Source organism: Nyctereutes procyonoides, unplaced genomic scaffold, assembly GCF_905146905.1.
Source record: "Nyctereutes procyonoides isolate TBG_1078 unplaced genomic scaffold, NYPRO_anot_genome, whole genome shotgun sequence".
Taxonomy (NCBI): Eukaryota; Metazoa; Chordata; class Mammalia; order Carnivora; family Canidae; genus Nyctereutes; species Nyctereutes procyonoides.
This window is the reverse complement of record NW_026575120.1, coordinates 3,957,301-3,974,280: the sequence shown is the minus strand read 5'-3', so window position 1 is coordinate 3,974,280 and position 16,980 is coordinate 3,957,301. Positions and strand designations below refer to the sequence as shown.

Below are 16,980 nucleotides of genomic sequence, written 5' to 3'. Positions count from 1 at the left end.
AGGGACCCAGGCACATCACACTTGTGCATATATCTTCTCATTTACTTTACATATGCTATGGAGTGAATGTTTGTGTCTGCCAAAAACTCTTATGTTGAAATTCAAGCTCACTATGTGATGGTATTAGGAAAGGCCATCTTTGAGAGGGGATTAGGTCAGGAGGGCAGAGCCCTCATGGATGGATTAGTGACCTTATAAAGTCTGCCTTTTCTCTCTCTGCAATCTGTCAAGTGAGGACACAGTGAGAAGCCAGCTATGTACAGGCCAGGAAGCAGCCTCTCAACCAGACGCTGGATATGTTAGTGCCTTGCTATTGGAATTCCCAGCATGTAGAGCTGTGAGAAATAAATTTCTGTTGTTTAAACCACCGAGACTATTGTATTTTAGCAGAGCAGCCCAAGCAGACTGTGACAATATATTACCACTATTTTTTAGATATATGACCCAGGAATTCAAAACATGAGATCCTCTTTGTATTCCAAAATATCCTCCAAATTTAAAATTGGGTCTGATTTCTAGGAGTACCTAGGGTAAGAAGCTAGATAGGTGAATGAATACGAGATATAAGCTTCCTGTCCCTTTCTTAGGCCCTCAACCCACCACAGCCCTGCTCCCAGTCCTAGCCCAGGGGTTTTAATATCTTACACTTTCCCACTATCATAGCTTCTGAGAGGCATGTAAGAGGAAACATTAATTATAATCCCTAATAACATGTGGGAAAACTTCTCTGTAAACAAAATGTATATTTTTCTCCTACTATAAGAAACTACATGTTTTCAGGTCCACATAGAAAATTTTAAAAGTTTTAACTATGACAATGCTAAGATAAAACTTAGCTAACCTTGCAGGCTGTCAAGATCAAAACAGCATGAATTGTACTTTAACATCAGTTATATATATATATATATATATATATATATATATATATATATAGCAAAGCAAAGTGTCTTTCTTATGAAATTTAATGACAATATTGGACAAACCATGGAAGAACCTATTGTCCTTGGTGACAGTCATTGTGTTTGATCTGCCAAGCATTATTTCAGCAGCCTGTATTCAGTTGAGTATGTCTTCTGCTAATCATGATCTAACCTTCCTGTATCGTGCTTTTAATCTTTAAACCATAGTAACCCAACTGAGTGATGTTCAAAAAACCATGCTTGGGGCTGGATGTGTTGATAATTGTGACTTCTAAATTTGAAGGCCTCTATTTCTCAATCTTCAAGGCACTCAGACATACACTAAATCCGAACTGCCTGAAGGATATTTTAGATATTATACATATAAAGCCTGTTAACATGTGCATTACATTGCTATCTTTAAATATAGTTATACTTCAAATATATTATATTGGGTGAATTGATCCACAAGGTAGATCAGTGCCTTTAACAACACTGAAGTGCATCAGATCTATCTATCTATCTACACATATATAATATATATAGATATAAAATATATATATCCACACACATGCTGTGTATGGTCACAAATTTATAAGACTATCTTGACGTAACATTTAATGCCATTATATGGAAGATACTTTACTAATATAAATATGCTATATTGTATGTCACATAAACTAGTAGAAATATAAGTAGAGTACCCAGATATGGTAAAGTTAGTTGAAATCTTAATTCATTAAATTCAAGTAAGCAAAAGCAAATAAGCAAGTAAAACAATATATGCACACCTGGAATTAAAAAAAATGTGTATCTAGGCCATAAATAAATACATACATGCAGAAACGTTCAATTAAAAATAGATATATAAATTAATACTGCAGACTACACTTTATTCAACCTATTAGTAAAATTTCAGAAGGCAAAACTGCAAGCAATTCGCAATACATTTACAGTAAATATTTTGAATCAGGAAATAACTGAATATATTGTGCTTCTGTATGTTGCTTTTCTACAAAGAACAACCAGTAAATGCAGATAATTAGAAACATACTGCACTGTTGTGGATATTTATATTTAAAGTTAATACATTAGGCTATATGAAATTGAAGTTACTATGTCATAACATGTTTTGTGTTGTCTTATTCTGTTTTTCATGTTCCTACCTCCATATATTTGCTAAGCTAAGTCAACTTAGGATCCAGTTGTTCAGAGCGGCAGTAAATACTAAGTTCCATTTTTTTCTCCACCAGCAATGCTTCCAGAGTTGCAGAAAAGCAATATGCCTGATGACTGTGGATAAGGAGCTTTGATCTTAGCCAATAGATTATGGGAAATAGGGTTATCTGGACAAGTTCTATATTTTTCTAGTCATCTCAAACACTAACTTCCTAACTAAAGTCTCAAGACTAAATGCTTCCTTAAGAATATCTGAAAAATGGGCAGCCCCGGTGGCCCAGTGGTTTGGCACCACCTTCGGCCCAGGGTGTAATCCTGGAGACCCAGGATCGAGTCCCATGTCAGGCTCCCTGCATGAAGCCCTCTTCTCCCTCTGCTTGTGTCTCTACCTTTCTCTATCTCTGCATCTGTCATGAATTAAAAAAAAAAAAAAAGAATATCTGAGAAACTTATGTTAGCACTTCAAAATTAAATGGAGAGCAGTCAGGGATAAAATAAGTAAAGAGAATTGGAAGGAAAAAGAGAGAAAACATGAAAGTAAAATCATAGTTTCCACAAAAGGGTTGAAGTATTCAATATATATCCAAATATTTTCTCTAGTTCATTTAATGTTCTGTATATATTCTTTAAAAACAAACAAAGCCACAACAAAGCTAATTTCTTACTCTCCTCAGAGATGGCTCCATTGGCTTTTTGGAGCATTCACATTTCTTATAGTCATATTCAGTAGCCAAAGGCATATTTGCTGACAAATAGAGAGGCTCCAGTAATTTATCTACTGTCTTTGCATTTTCTACATTTCATCAGTCAAACACATGAATTGGAAAATTTTCTTCAATAAAAATCTCTACAGGGGCTCAAACAATATATTTCCATGGGGCCTCTTGGTACTATTTAGTCCTAATTTAAAGAAAACAAGGCAAAGATCAAAATGGATATGTCTAATTATCTCTGGTGTGTTTTCCTCAAGCATATCATGATGGATCTTTCTTCCAATATAACTCTGATTTTACATATTGTCAATATTTTCAAGGTCTTGAGGAAGGGAATTATTAAAAGATTAGAAACTCCCACAAGAAAAACAAAAACAAGAGTCAATACAGTCAACTAAATTTAGAGTTCTGAAATTCCTGTTTTAGAATTATCATCGGCTCCAAAAAAGAAAAACCAAAGAAGCTGAAACAAAAGAAGCTGCTTTCCTGACATATAAATACAAGTAAGCATTGTACTTATTTTATTTTACACTGTGTATGTCATTAAAAACTCTCATTTGGCAAGTGTACTCTGAGTGAACTTAGGGAGAGAAGGAGAAGCAGAATGAGGGAAAGGTCACAGGGGCGGGGGTGGGAGATTTATCTCGGAACAAGGAATCCTGAGCCTTTGGCAATTGCAATCTACAATCCTGGACAAGGGATCCTGTCAGAGATTAGCACACCCACACCCCACCTCTGCATCATACCCCCAACCACAGGGACTGATTTCTGTTTCAGAATCGGAGGAGTAACCATTCTTTCTTCAGCAAATAAGGTAGCTCAGCTCTATGAACCCTGAAGTTACATTCACCCTTATATCCCTACCTGGGTCTTCCTACCATTCTGTGTCTAGATCAGTGCCCTGTACACAGTTATTCTTCAATCCAAGTTTGTTTTTACAAAACAAATGAGCAAAATGGAGGGGGGAATGGAGAGAGGGAGGCAAGCCAGGAAACAACCTCTTAATGTAGAGAACAAATTTATGGTTGCCAGAGGGAAGGGGATGGAGGGATGAGTAAAATAGGGGATGGGGATTAAGGAGTGTACTTGTGGTGGGGGCCTGGTGTTGTATGGAAGTATTGAATCACTATATTGTACACCTGAAACTAATATTATACTGTACGTTAACTACCTGGAATTTAAATAAAAACTTTTTTAAAAAAAGTTTGTTTTTAAACTGAATTCCACTGCTTTCCGCCATTTGTACTTTTCTGCTTCCTTTGTCACTCCCTTGCCCATCTATACCATAGCTATGATCACACACTATTGAACTCCATCTTCCTTTTTAAAAAAATTATGAAAAGCTTATACATATAACAGTTGTGTACATGATGTTACCCACCACCTGGCTGAAGAAATAGTTATCATTACCAACACCAGCCTTCAGCACAATCTCTTCTTAATCACATGTCCCTTCATCCTTAGGGAGCTCTGCATGTCACCATTATCCTGAAGTGAGTCTTTATTATTCTCATCTTGTAACTTTATTACTTGTATGTATCCTTCAAACATTTTTCTTAGTTTTACATGTCTTGGATTATACACACACATGCACACACTTACTGATAATATATACTCCCCACAGTCAGATCATGGGGGCATGTGGGACTGACTTTTTGTCTGGAAGTGGTTCTGTTCTCCTAGGGATATTATTCTCTCTGGCCAAAGCAATGGATTCATACACAAGCACATTACTCAAACACGCCTCTGATTTCTGATTTTGAAAAAGAGGCACATTCTTCTTTTCAGATCATGGGCACTGGGTGTGATAAAAACTTAAGCTTTTAAGGCTAGCTATAGCCCTACATGGAAAAAGTTTCTTTGAGAATTTAGTCCATCAGTGAAAAGGGGGCAAAAGTTAGAAGGAGAATGAGAAGAACATAGAGACACATCTGAAACTACTGCTTAAATGGCCAGATCCAATCAGAAACAAAGTAATGTAGCCCTGGCCTTGCTTATTATATGAATCAATAAATTACTCATCTACCTCACTGAAGGTGAGGAGGATATATGTTCTGAATTGATTTCTTTTTGCATTGTTTTCACTCTCTCTATTTTCTTCTTTGTTTCCATAGATCCTTCTCTCTCTCCCTCTCATTCTTATCTTTATTAAACAGAAGTTAGATATCTTCCACCTTCCACTGACCAATGCCCCCCCCCCATCATTAGGATGTAATTAAAAGGAAAAGGAAATGCTCTAGGACTTTGTGGGGAGGGATGCCATAATATCCTGAGGCAAATTTCTTATATAGCCTTTGCATTGAACAAACTAAATTTCTTCTTAGACAATGCCAAAACTAGTCTTAAAGGTATAAATATAATCTTTTATACCTGTATAGTTTAGTCTTTTGGTGATTTATAATAATATGACAATATTATTAATTAATTTATCATTATCATTATGCTGGTATGACTACCTAGTCAGCCATTTCATAAATTACTATAGTTTTTTCTCCTGGGCCTAGTCACTATGAATTTTGACAGGATCAAGTAAAATATGTTTCTTTATCCCACTTTTGTTGACTTCGTTGTCTATGAGAAGTGAAAGTAGACATCTTTGACTTTTATTTTTTTTTATCTTTGACTTTTATTTTGTTTAAGGGGACCAAACAGCATATGCATAATATTTTTTTTACTATGCAAACATGAAATTATAGCATTTCATAACTCTGGATGGCACAAAATTGATGAGTAAAATATTATCTAACATTTTTTGTGTATCACAATAATTTTCTTTTATTTTATAAAGGAAAACTAGAAACAAAAAAGGCATGCTGCGTGCAGTGAAAAAAATACTATCTGATAGAATTATTCTCTATGAGTAGAATCAGTGAATACTTAAATAATAAGAAAAGACTGCTTACAACTATATTTGTGGTAAGTTGCTTTTATAAGAAAGAGAAAAGAAAATTTTCTCTGGTAATCTCTCATTGCTTAACTTTTCAGCAGACATTAAAAATATCTAAAATGATGTAATATACTGAAGGACATGAAAGTTTCAAAGCCATTTCTTGATAATACTGAACTAAAGTTTTTTCCATTTTAGCCTATTACTTTTTAACATATGTTTCTTTCATAAGAACAACAAGTTAACTTCTCAGAATTTTTCTTTCTCTCTTGTCAGCTTGCCCTGGTCTTCTGCAACATTTTAACACATCTATCAGGGTAGTTTCATGAAACTCCTTAGTACTTATCTTTTTTTTTTTTTTCCTTTCTAACATGCATTTTCTTTCAAATAATTAACAAGTGTATCCATGCTACACATCAACACAAGTATAAAAAAAAGTGCACAGTTTTCTGATATAATAATTAACAAGTGTATCCATGCTACACATCAACACAAGTATAAAAAAAAGTGCACAGTTTTCTGATATATTTTTATGCAAATTCTCCCTAAATTATATGCAGTATAACTTGTTTACTTGTGGCAGTATAATTTTACAGATGTATTCAACTAATAAGGTAATCTCATGGTACCAAGTATACATTTTTTGCCAAATTTCAAGATTATCTTTGTTCTCAAAAAGATCTGACTTTGACAATTTATCACCTGAATATCAGCAAAAGTCACTTTCATGTACTTACTTTTTTAATGTAAGAGAACTTACACAGAAACCATTCTAGACAAAGAATTGTATCCTTGAAAATGTTATGAACAAGTAATCTTCTTCTTTACAGAGTAGCTCTAGCATATTTATTCGTACTACCTGCTAAACTTTTTAAAAAAGAATTTATTTATTTGTTTGAGAGAGAGAAAGAGAGTATGAGCAGGGCAGAGACAGAGTGAGAGAGAGAGGGACAAGTAGACCCTCCACTAAGCAGGGAGCCCAACATGGGGCTCAGTCCTAGGACCCAGAGATTATGACCTGAGCCAAAGTCAGACACGTAACCAATTGAGCCACCCAGGAGTCCCTGCATGCTAATAATAGTAAGACTATTTGAGGTGTACTTATTGATAGTTTTCATAACAATTATTTCATATTCCTCTTTTTCTTCATATTCCTCTTAGTATTAGGTAGATTGTCTCTGAATTCCCTTTAATGGGAACATGTGTTTTGTGTTATAAATCAATTAACTGAGCACTAAAGAAGAATAAACTTCGAGATAAACAATTTAAGAAATCCAGTATAAAATACAATTTTTATTATAATCTGATCATTTTAAATATTGTTAGGCAATTGTGCATTATTGATTTGTTATAGCTAATGCATATTTTTATAATTATATGGAATTCTTAGGATTGCTTGCATTGAAAAGTATTATTTCTGATTCCCATGAAGCATCATACTTGGGTTTCTGGAAAAATGATGAAATTGGGGTACTTGGATTAAAGCTCTTCTATCTGAAAGGAAGATCTAGTTTATAATCTGATAAAACAATTCCTCAAATTAGAGTGCCTTAGCCCACCAAAGGTCTGTTTCTTGTTCATGCTCATTTCTAGCAAGATTCAGCAAGATGCTATAATCACAGTAACCACTCAGGGACCCAAATGAAGGCTCCATCTCAACACTTGCCTTCAAAGCTTTGGTAACAAGAAAAAAGGATATGGAACAGTGAGTACTTTCATTTAGAAGTAACATATCACTTTATTTTCTTGGCCAATGAAGGTGAACTCACCAAGTCTGTTCCCAAATAAGTAGGAATTTATAATACTTAACCCAGTGTTCACCTCTAAATACAAAACTGACAGAGAACAATAAAATATTTATTGGTTTGTCAGGGCTGCCAAAGCCCCACACATTGGGTAGCTTGAAAAACAGAAGCTTATTGCTTTACAGTTCTGGAGGCTAGAAGTCTGAAATCAAGATTTGGCAGAGTTGCTTCCTTCTGCGGCTGCGGAAGGATTTGTTCTAGGTCTCTCTCCTTGGCTCATTTACAAGATGGACATCTCCATGTATTTCATCTCCCCTCTACGTGTATCTTTCTGCCCAAATTTCTCCTTTTTATAAGAACACCAATCATATCTGATGGTCCACCCTAATGACCTCATTTTAACTTGACTATCTTTATCTCCAAATAAGAGCCTATCTTCAAGTAAGATCACATTCTGAGATACTAGGGGTTAGCACTTTGTATATGATTTTTTTTTTTTTGGCAGGGTGCATGATTCAACACATAAAAAATATCTTCAATGTTATGGAAAAAAAGGAAAAAATAACAAAAACTTAAATGCCAACCTAGGATTTTAAGTCTAACAAAATTATCATCTAAGATTGGAGGCCAGAAGATATTTCAGACTAACAAAAAATGAAAGAGCTAATCACCAACAGTTCAGTTTAAGAAAATTACAAAGGACTATTTCCCAGAAAAAGGAAATAGTCACAGATCAGATATCAGAGATACAGGAAGATTAAGATTTGAGAAAATGCACTTTCCTTGGCTTTCTTTTTGCTCACTAGTCATGCTTTTCCAGTCTACATCTGTTTTCCCCTTTTCTTCCTATTCTGTAAATATTTACATGCTCCAGAGGTCAGACTAATGACTCTTAAAATGTATTTGTGTGTGTGTGTGTGTGTGTGTGTGTGTGAAATGTCTCCAGAACAAAGAAAAAATAAAAGAATTGAGGAAAATCTTTCACTGTTTATATCCATTCACCTATAGATTCTCTTCCAGGATCATGGCTTTAAGTAAAGTATACATGTTCAAGTCCAAAATTTGTAACATGTGCACTAAATATTAGTTTAGTTATTACCCTGAAATTCACATTTACATAATTGTTTATAAATGTCAGAAAAGCATTGTTTAACCTCAATAAAAACTCTTAATTATCACACACTTGCTAATTTATTTTTTCCTCACTAATCCCTTTCTTGGTCAAGTGGGCCACAATTCACCCCAATAGTTTAACCCTCAAGTCCAAGGTTTATCTCAGATCCCGCTTCTGGAATTACAATATCAGGAGCTTGGTAGTCCTGGTCTCCAGGAAAACTGTTGAAAAATATTTTATAAACAATCTGAATTCTCAGTAAAGAGTTCTAAGGATACATAGCAAATGAAGAAACATCTATTCAAGAAATCTATTAAAACTCAATAGAAACAGAGAGTCTATATCATTTGGATCATGAGCCACTTACTTTATCCCTCTCCCAGCCAAACTGATCGAAATTCTACTCTATGTAGGTACAGCCTAGAACACAAAGCTCCCTCTCCATCTACCTCCCAGGTGGAGAATTAAGGTATTTTCCCAGGAGGGAGAGGGTGTCAGCATTTCCCATCCTATGCTCTAGATAACATGCAGAGGACAAATTCCTACTAAGTTCAACTGTGAGGTGAGGGCTCACTTCTTCCACTCAAACTCCACTCATAGGATATAGGCCCTCCTTAAGCATGATGCAGTGAAAATACAGGGGCCCAAATTGCCCTCCCTTTAGTTCTTTCACAGGTTAGAGTTTTCATGTCAGGAGAAGCAAGTCCTAGAAGCTACATCCAATCCCTGGCTTTGCCAAATGCCTGGCTACTAAGCAGGAGTGCCACTCAAAAAGCAACTTACCATTGTCCCCTCTTCCGGTTGTAGTTCAGAGATTTTTGCCCAAGAAGAAAAATGGGCTATAAAACAGAGAACTGAAGCTCTTCCCAAAGAAGACTTTATTTGCATCAGAGTTGGATTAAGTTCAAACCTAAGGATACTCTCAAAAACAATACAGCTGTGGTGAAATGTAATTAATAGGAGACCAAAGACTATCAGAGACATAAGCTAAACCATAGTCCATGAAACAACTTCTGCTCCAGGACAATATTTAAAACAATAGCAATTAACCGGGAATTAGTACAGCTTATCAGCAGGGTGTAATCAGGGAAAGAGAGTGCAATGCTAAAACTAGTTATTCTAGGTGACCGTATGCAGATTGAAGGATGCACCATCTCAGGAACTTCACAAGCTTTAAACTGAAGGGGAGGGGAGGGGACAGAGAGTAGGAATAGACTTCAAAAAAATAATCCAGTGAGTTATCAAAGAAATGAGCAGCAAATAATAATAACAAGCCCTGAGGTTGATGGTGGAGGACCAGCACCCAGAACTGCTACACTACATTACCTAAACTTTCCAATTTTCCACAAAAATTATGACATGCAAAGAAAGAAGGAAGTCTGACCCATAGATGGGAAATATCAGGCAATAGAATCTGCTTGTGAAAATGATCACATGCCACATTTAACAGGTGAGGACTTCAAATGGCTACTTAAAGTAGCCTGTATACACACATCCAAACAACTAAAGGAAACTGTTTAAATAATTAAAGTATTATAAAATATTCCATCAAATGGAGAATATCAATACAGATATAGAAGTTGTAAAGGAAGCAAATGAAAATTCTGAGGCTCAGTACAATAGTTGAATGAAAAATTCACTCCACAGTAGATTTGAACTAGCAGAAGAAAGAATTCGCAATTTTAAAAATAAATAATATCTATAAAATCTAAGAACAGAGAGGAAAAAGAATGAAGAAAAATGAATAGAGCCATTAAAAGGCTTTCTTTCCACATAGAAATGACAAAAGCAAACTTAGTGAATAAAGATTTAGTCTTTAAATTAATGTTATATTTCAATTAAACATTTCTCTCAGAAATAGCACCTGACCAACTCACATATCTTCTGGTTTATAAAATACCTAATTAGTTGTTTCAAAAAGGTAACAGGATTTTCAGATAAAAAATAATATTTCTCTAAGATCTATTTTTTTCTGGGATCCCTGGGTCGCTCAGCGGTTTGGTGCCTGCCTTTGGTCCAGGGTGTGATCCTGGAGACTGGGGATTGACTCCCTGCGTGGAGCCTGCTTCTCCCTCTGTCTGTGTCTCTGCCTCTTTCTGTGTCTCTCATGAATAAATAAATAAAATCTTTAGGAAAAAAAAATCTACTTTTTCCCTAAAAAATTTGAATTTGTTAAAAATTGAATTTGTTAAAAGTAATTCATGGAATGGATTTCTAAGTTTCTTATTTCCTGATTATCTATTCCTTTTTTTGGATTTAAGCTTGGCTCTGTTGTCTCTTCAGGGCCCATCTCTTTCAGAAGAGGTATTTAAATCAGTGTATCTTACTGAGTCATTTAAAGTAACTTCCTACGTTGTTATCATCCAATTGAAGCTTCTTAATTACTTTCCACATATTTTCCTTTACTATTCATTAGTATATTTTTTTTAATTCTGAAGTATTTTCTGATTAAAAGCAATGCCTGTCATCAGATTATCCAGCTAAATAGGAAAGAAAAATATTGTCACGAAACATGCAGCACATTTTAAATACTAGTCTAATTTTCCCAACATATCTCCACCTGTCTTTCCCTGAAGCCAGCTGTTTGGTACTCAGAGGATATAAATAATTTGATGATGAAATTAAGTGGAATATAATTATAATACTTGAAAAGAATTGCCTGGCAGATTATTTTGTTATTACTTACTTATTGCAGGTATTAAATGAAGAGATCTAAGAGTTGAAAGTACATTTCCCAAAAGTTCCTTCTGGATATTCGTGTATATCAGAACACTGGTTAGGCTGTTTCTTGCTCTAATGTGCTCAGTAGTTAGAATGGAAACCTGATGATGTCAGGGATCCAGGCCTCTTCTACTTTGTTACTCCGCCACCTTCAAATGACAGCTTCCATCCTGGAGAGCCACATAGGTACTCAGGTCGCTTTAATGTGTCTCATTCCAGAGAGAGGAAAGGCAAAAGGAAAGGGCAGGCCCATTTCTTCTTCTTTCTTTCTTTCTTTTTAAGATTATATTTTAATTCCAATTAGTTAACCTACAGTGTTATATTAGTTTCAGGTGTACTCATTTCTTTTAACAAGACACTATCTGAAATCGTGCATGTCATCTCCACTTACATCTACTTGGCTAGAATTCAGGCACACCTGGCTGCAATAGAAGCCTGTAGCCTTGAGCTGGGTAGTCACATGGGCAACTAACACTTGAGGTTGTATTCTAAAATAGAAGGGGAAGAATGGCCACAGGGAAGGAGCCATCAATGGTTTCTACAGCATCACACAAGTGTTTTTACCTCAGAAATTAATCTTAATCATTCCTTAGACATCCAAAACCTCTAGAATCAACATTTACACATATTTTTCTTGTGGTCTTTTGCCAGTAATAGCTGGATTCCATATCCTGTAGGATTACTTTTCTTAATTATGGTCCTGTTATTTTATCTGAAATAATACAGATCCCTTTGCCTATAAATTAAGCAAAGGAAGGCTATCAGAAGCAGAAACCCTTTAGGTTTAAGTCACACTGTGTATAAACAAATTGCTTATATTTATATAAATTTCTATGACCCACAAAAAAATGCCATATAATCAATGACTTTTAAAAACAAACAACATACATAACATACTAGAAGCATACTGATTTAGTAAAAATATTTTCTCCAAAAATCCTAGTTGGGTAATACTTTATTGTAAAGACAGAAAATAAATAATTTTATAACCTTTTTATTTAGGAAATTATTATGTTTTCATTTATTAATTTTTGCATTTAAAGAAAAATAAATGATAATATGGAAAAAATACTGTTCTATCACTTAGTGGTCTGCTTGACAATTACCACTAATTATTACTCATTCTGATTTTCTTTCTTACTATATAATTTGATGTTATTGAACACTACTTTTTATAACTAAACCTCTATTTCTTTCCATAACATTTATATTTTAGAAAAGCAATATCACATTGGGATATTAAAACATTTTGTGACCTTCAAGCATTCTTCAATAAAATTTACAGTAAAATAATTATGAATATATTGCATATCATGTTTGAGCTTTTATTCACGAATTCTATTTAAGCCTATATTTAATACTATTAGCTGTTTCATCTGATTCTATAGTTCTTTTCTTCCAAGTCTTCATCTTCACTAATTAGATAAGCACGAAATTGATGTCAGTACATTAGTTTCTCAATATTGTTTTCATGTCTTTCTAATATATATTTAGCTATTAAGATAAGAATTACTATAAAAAGGACCAGTAGGTAGCCTTAATGGAGTATATATTTGAATTTAGAATACAATTTTCATTTTCCAAAATTAAATTACCAAGAAGGGAAACCTAAAGGGATTTAATAAAATACAAATAAAATACACACATACAACAAGTGATGTATTCCATCAGAGACTATACTTTACAGTTACTAAAAATCATACGCAATGGGTGTGTATGTCTGCATATACTTTAAGGAGTGATAACATCCTTTTAAAATTACTGCAGTTACATATACGTTTTTTACATATGTTGTTTGTGGTTATGTTGGCAGAAGAGATACTGTTTTTGAAGATCTCTCAGTAGGAGACTATATCCAATATGCTGTCAAAATCTTTTCTTCTACATTATTGTTCAGAAATCACATTTTCCTTTGACAAGGTAATGCATTTACATAATACAAAAGTAAAAAGCATAAGTTATATAGGATGAGTCTCACTTCTACTCTTGCCCTATAAATCCTCTTCTGACATTTCCTTAAATGGAACAATTTTCATTGTTCCTTGTAAACTTTTTTTTATTTTTAGCAAATACAATAAGCATGAACAAAATGCACATTTTGTTTTCTTAAACAAAATGCACATTTTTTATAATGTTTGTCCACTGCTTTTCACATAATAATTGTACTCTACTTTTAAATTATCTTTTGATTCATGATAATCTAAATAAATGAGAGGATATAATAATGCAGGCACTCAAACTTGTCTAGCTTTTGTTTGATTCAGTATGTGGTTTTTTAACATGTGTTTATATTTGCTTACAATTATTCTGGTAAGTTGTAACTGCTTGTAGTTTAGTAAGAAAACTCCTATCTGAACAACATATTTTATTAATCATTTTGAGGAATACAGTGATGCCATGTTAATTAAAATTTCTCATGACACTAAAATTGGATAGCTACTTAACAGAATGACAATTCTAAAGGGTCCTGACAGGTTGGCATGACGCAATGATAATTTTTAATAAACATTAATAAAATAGATATATTTTACATGGGAATAAAGAGACGTCCTTTGAAAAATATAATGTAAGGAGGGAGAATTATCAACACTTGTGTGTGGGGGAGAATGTTTTGTTTGTTAGGCAACCATGTCAGATGGATTTAAGTAGTTAATATTTTCTTAGACTGTATACCTGGAGATGCAATGCTGATGAGCAAGAAAATGATCTTGTTAAACTCTAGGTGATTAAATCATATCTATCTGGATTATCGTATGTTATTACAGGCATTCTCTGATGGAGGATTGTTGATGTGAATTAAGAATGTGACCAGAGTAAGGACAACCTTTTTGGTGAAGAGATATAAACTTAGTCAATACAGTGAAATTACTTTTGGAAGTGTAGTGTAATCATAGTTGGAAAGAAAAAGAGTGTTATATAAAGAGCAGAGGGTGAGTGTGTCACACATTTTGGTCACACCTTACCTGACAGCTCAGCTGCATTTTAACTTCTAAGGTTTATGAAGGCTGTTGACATAACTTATAATGATAGGAAAATAAACAAAATGATAAAAAAAAATCTGCTTCTGAGCAAGATGGAATATCCAAGACCAGATTTACCCTCTCATCTGAAATAACAACAAAAAAAGACAAAAGTAAGTAAAAAGTATATAAAAGTATGGTTTTCAAAACATTTGACATCAGGGAATGAAGAACAGTAATGCCTAAGAGACATAAATGGATAGGATCATACGTACTACAAATTACTGCTTTAACGGAGTTCCCAGTCTGTGGTGCAAAGACAAGTAACTCAGGTGGAACCCAGAGACTTACTGAGTTGGGAGAAGGAGCAGAGACTCAGCGGGACTGACAGGTAGAGCTTTCAGGACAGAGAATCAGAGAGAATGGAGCTACTTAGAGAAAGGAACTCTAGAGATCTTCAGAAGACCTTCCTCAAAAAATCAGTAGATTATATATCATTGCAAGTATGTAAGAAAACTATCATAGGTCAGAGAAAGAAATAGAGGAAATATTGTCTGGCATTTCCACAGGGGTGAGATTAGTACCCTCCAGATTTGAAAAAAAAAAAAAAAAAAAAAAAAAAAACAAATACAAATATCACAATTAATGCGGCTTTGGTAGAGGACTCAGGAAAATCTTGAATCACAGTTCATAATACAGAATGATTAGCCACAGACCTAGCAAAGCCACAGATCTGCCAAAGAAACCTCAAATGCAGGACCCTGAAGGATCAATTCATTTTCCATTAATTGCATTCAGAACAAAGTTCAAGAATATTTATAGAAATCAAATAGTTTGCAGCATCAAAAAAAGTGAAATGTGCCATGCCTCCCATCAAACATTAAAAGATTATGAGCCACAAAAAGGAGCACAAAAACATGGCCCATAATGAAAATATTAAGTAATCAGAAGTGACTCTGAATTGACAAAACATGTTTAACTTTGCAGAAATGGATGATAAAACCTTTATTATAATTGTATGCTGTATGCTCAAAATTTAGAGATATGAACAAAAATACCCAACTCAAAATTCCAGCAATGAAAACGACAATGAAATGAAAATACATGAAATGGGATTAGCAGTAGGTTGGACATTGCAAAAAATATGTATGCAAGTGAATGTGATCCATAATAAAATATAAAGAGAGAGTGGAATTAAAAAGAAAAGATTTTATTTATTTATTTGACAGAAAGAGAGAGAGAGAGAGAGAGCAGGAGCACAAGCAGAGGGAGCTACAGGCAGAGGGAGAGGGAGAAGCAAGCTCCCCGCTGAGCAGGGAGTCATAAGTGGGACTTAATCCCAGGCCCCTGGGATCATGACCTGAGCTGAAGGCAGACACATAACCAACTGAGCCATCCAGGCACCCTAAGAATGGAATTTTTTAAAATGAAGAGAACATTAGTAATGTTTTAAACAACTTTATGTGGGTTCCTATACTTTTCTTGGAGAAGAGAAGGGGGCTGACGATGGACAAAATATTTGAAGAAATAATGAATAAAATTTTCTAATTTTAATAAATGAAATAAAGCTATACACACATAACAACAAATCCTAAACACAAAAATATTAAGAAATGTTTGGTATAATAAAAACTCTACCAAACAAAAACATTCAAATTGTTGAAAATGAGTGATAGAGTGCAAATTACAAAAGTAATCATATATAAAAGATACCTTTGTATACAGAATAATAAAGATAAGGAGAGCAAAAGATTCCTGTTGGAAATAATGCAAGAGATAAAATAGGAAAATATTTTCCTAAAATAGAAATATTTGCAGTAACACCACCACACATGTACCCCAAACAGAACAATCTAAAACTCTGTATTTAGTGAAAAAAATATTTTTTAAAGATTTTATTTATTTATTTATTTATTTATTTATTTATTTATTTGAGAGAGAGAAGAGGGGAGACAGGGAGACAGAGGAAAGAGTGCATGAATGGGGGGCAGAGGAAAGGGACAAGCAGATTCCCTGCTGAGGGGGGATCCTGCTGCAGGGCTTGATCCCAGGACTCTGAGATCATGACCAGAGCTGAAGTCAGATAATTAACGTCTTAAGCCACCCAGGTGCCCCTCTAATGAAAATATTTTTCAGAAGAAAAGGGAAAAAAAGATAATTACAGATGCAAAAACTTGAATAGTTAATTACTAGCCATCTGCATTATAGGAGATGTCAGATGGAATTCTTAGGAAAAAGGTAGATGATGTCAGATGGAAATATAAATCTATATAGAGAAAGAAATGGTAATGGCAACTATTTTGATAAATATGCTTTTCTTATTATTTAAACTGTTTAATACATAATTAACAATTTGAACAAAAATAATAACAATGTATTGTGAAATGTGTAAATTGAATACATAAAATGTATGATTATAGACCTCTAAACACTGGGAAGGAAAATTTAAAGTATACTCTCCTAAGGTCCTTTTAAGTGTTATGGTATCACTTGAAGGTAAACTATGATAAGTGAAAGATGTTTATTATAAGCAACCAACCAGCAGAAAAATAAACACAAACAAAAAAAACAAGAAAAAAAGAGGGGGATCCCTGGGTGGCTCAGCGGTTTAGCGCCGCCTACAGCCCAGGGTGTGATCCTGGAGACCCAGGATCGAGTCCCACGTCGGGCTCCGGCATGGAGCCTGCTTCTCCCTCCTCCTGTGTCTCTGCTCTCTCCTCTCTCTCTCTCTCTCTCTCTGTCTATCATAAATAAATAAATAA

General features: G+C 34.3%; 1 protein-coding gene across 1 annotated transcript in view; it reads right to left on the bottom strand.

Annotated features, from left to right (window-relative positions):
• Positions 1 to 16,980, bottom strand: part of SGCZ (sarcoglycan zeta) — a 459,573-nt gene that overhangs the window by 61,786 nt on the left and 380,807 nt on the right. The window lies entirely within an intron of this gene.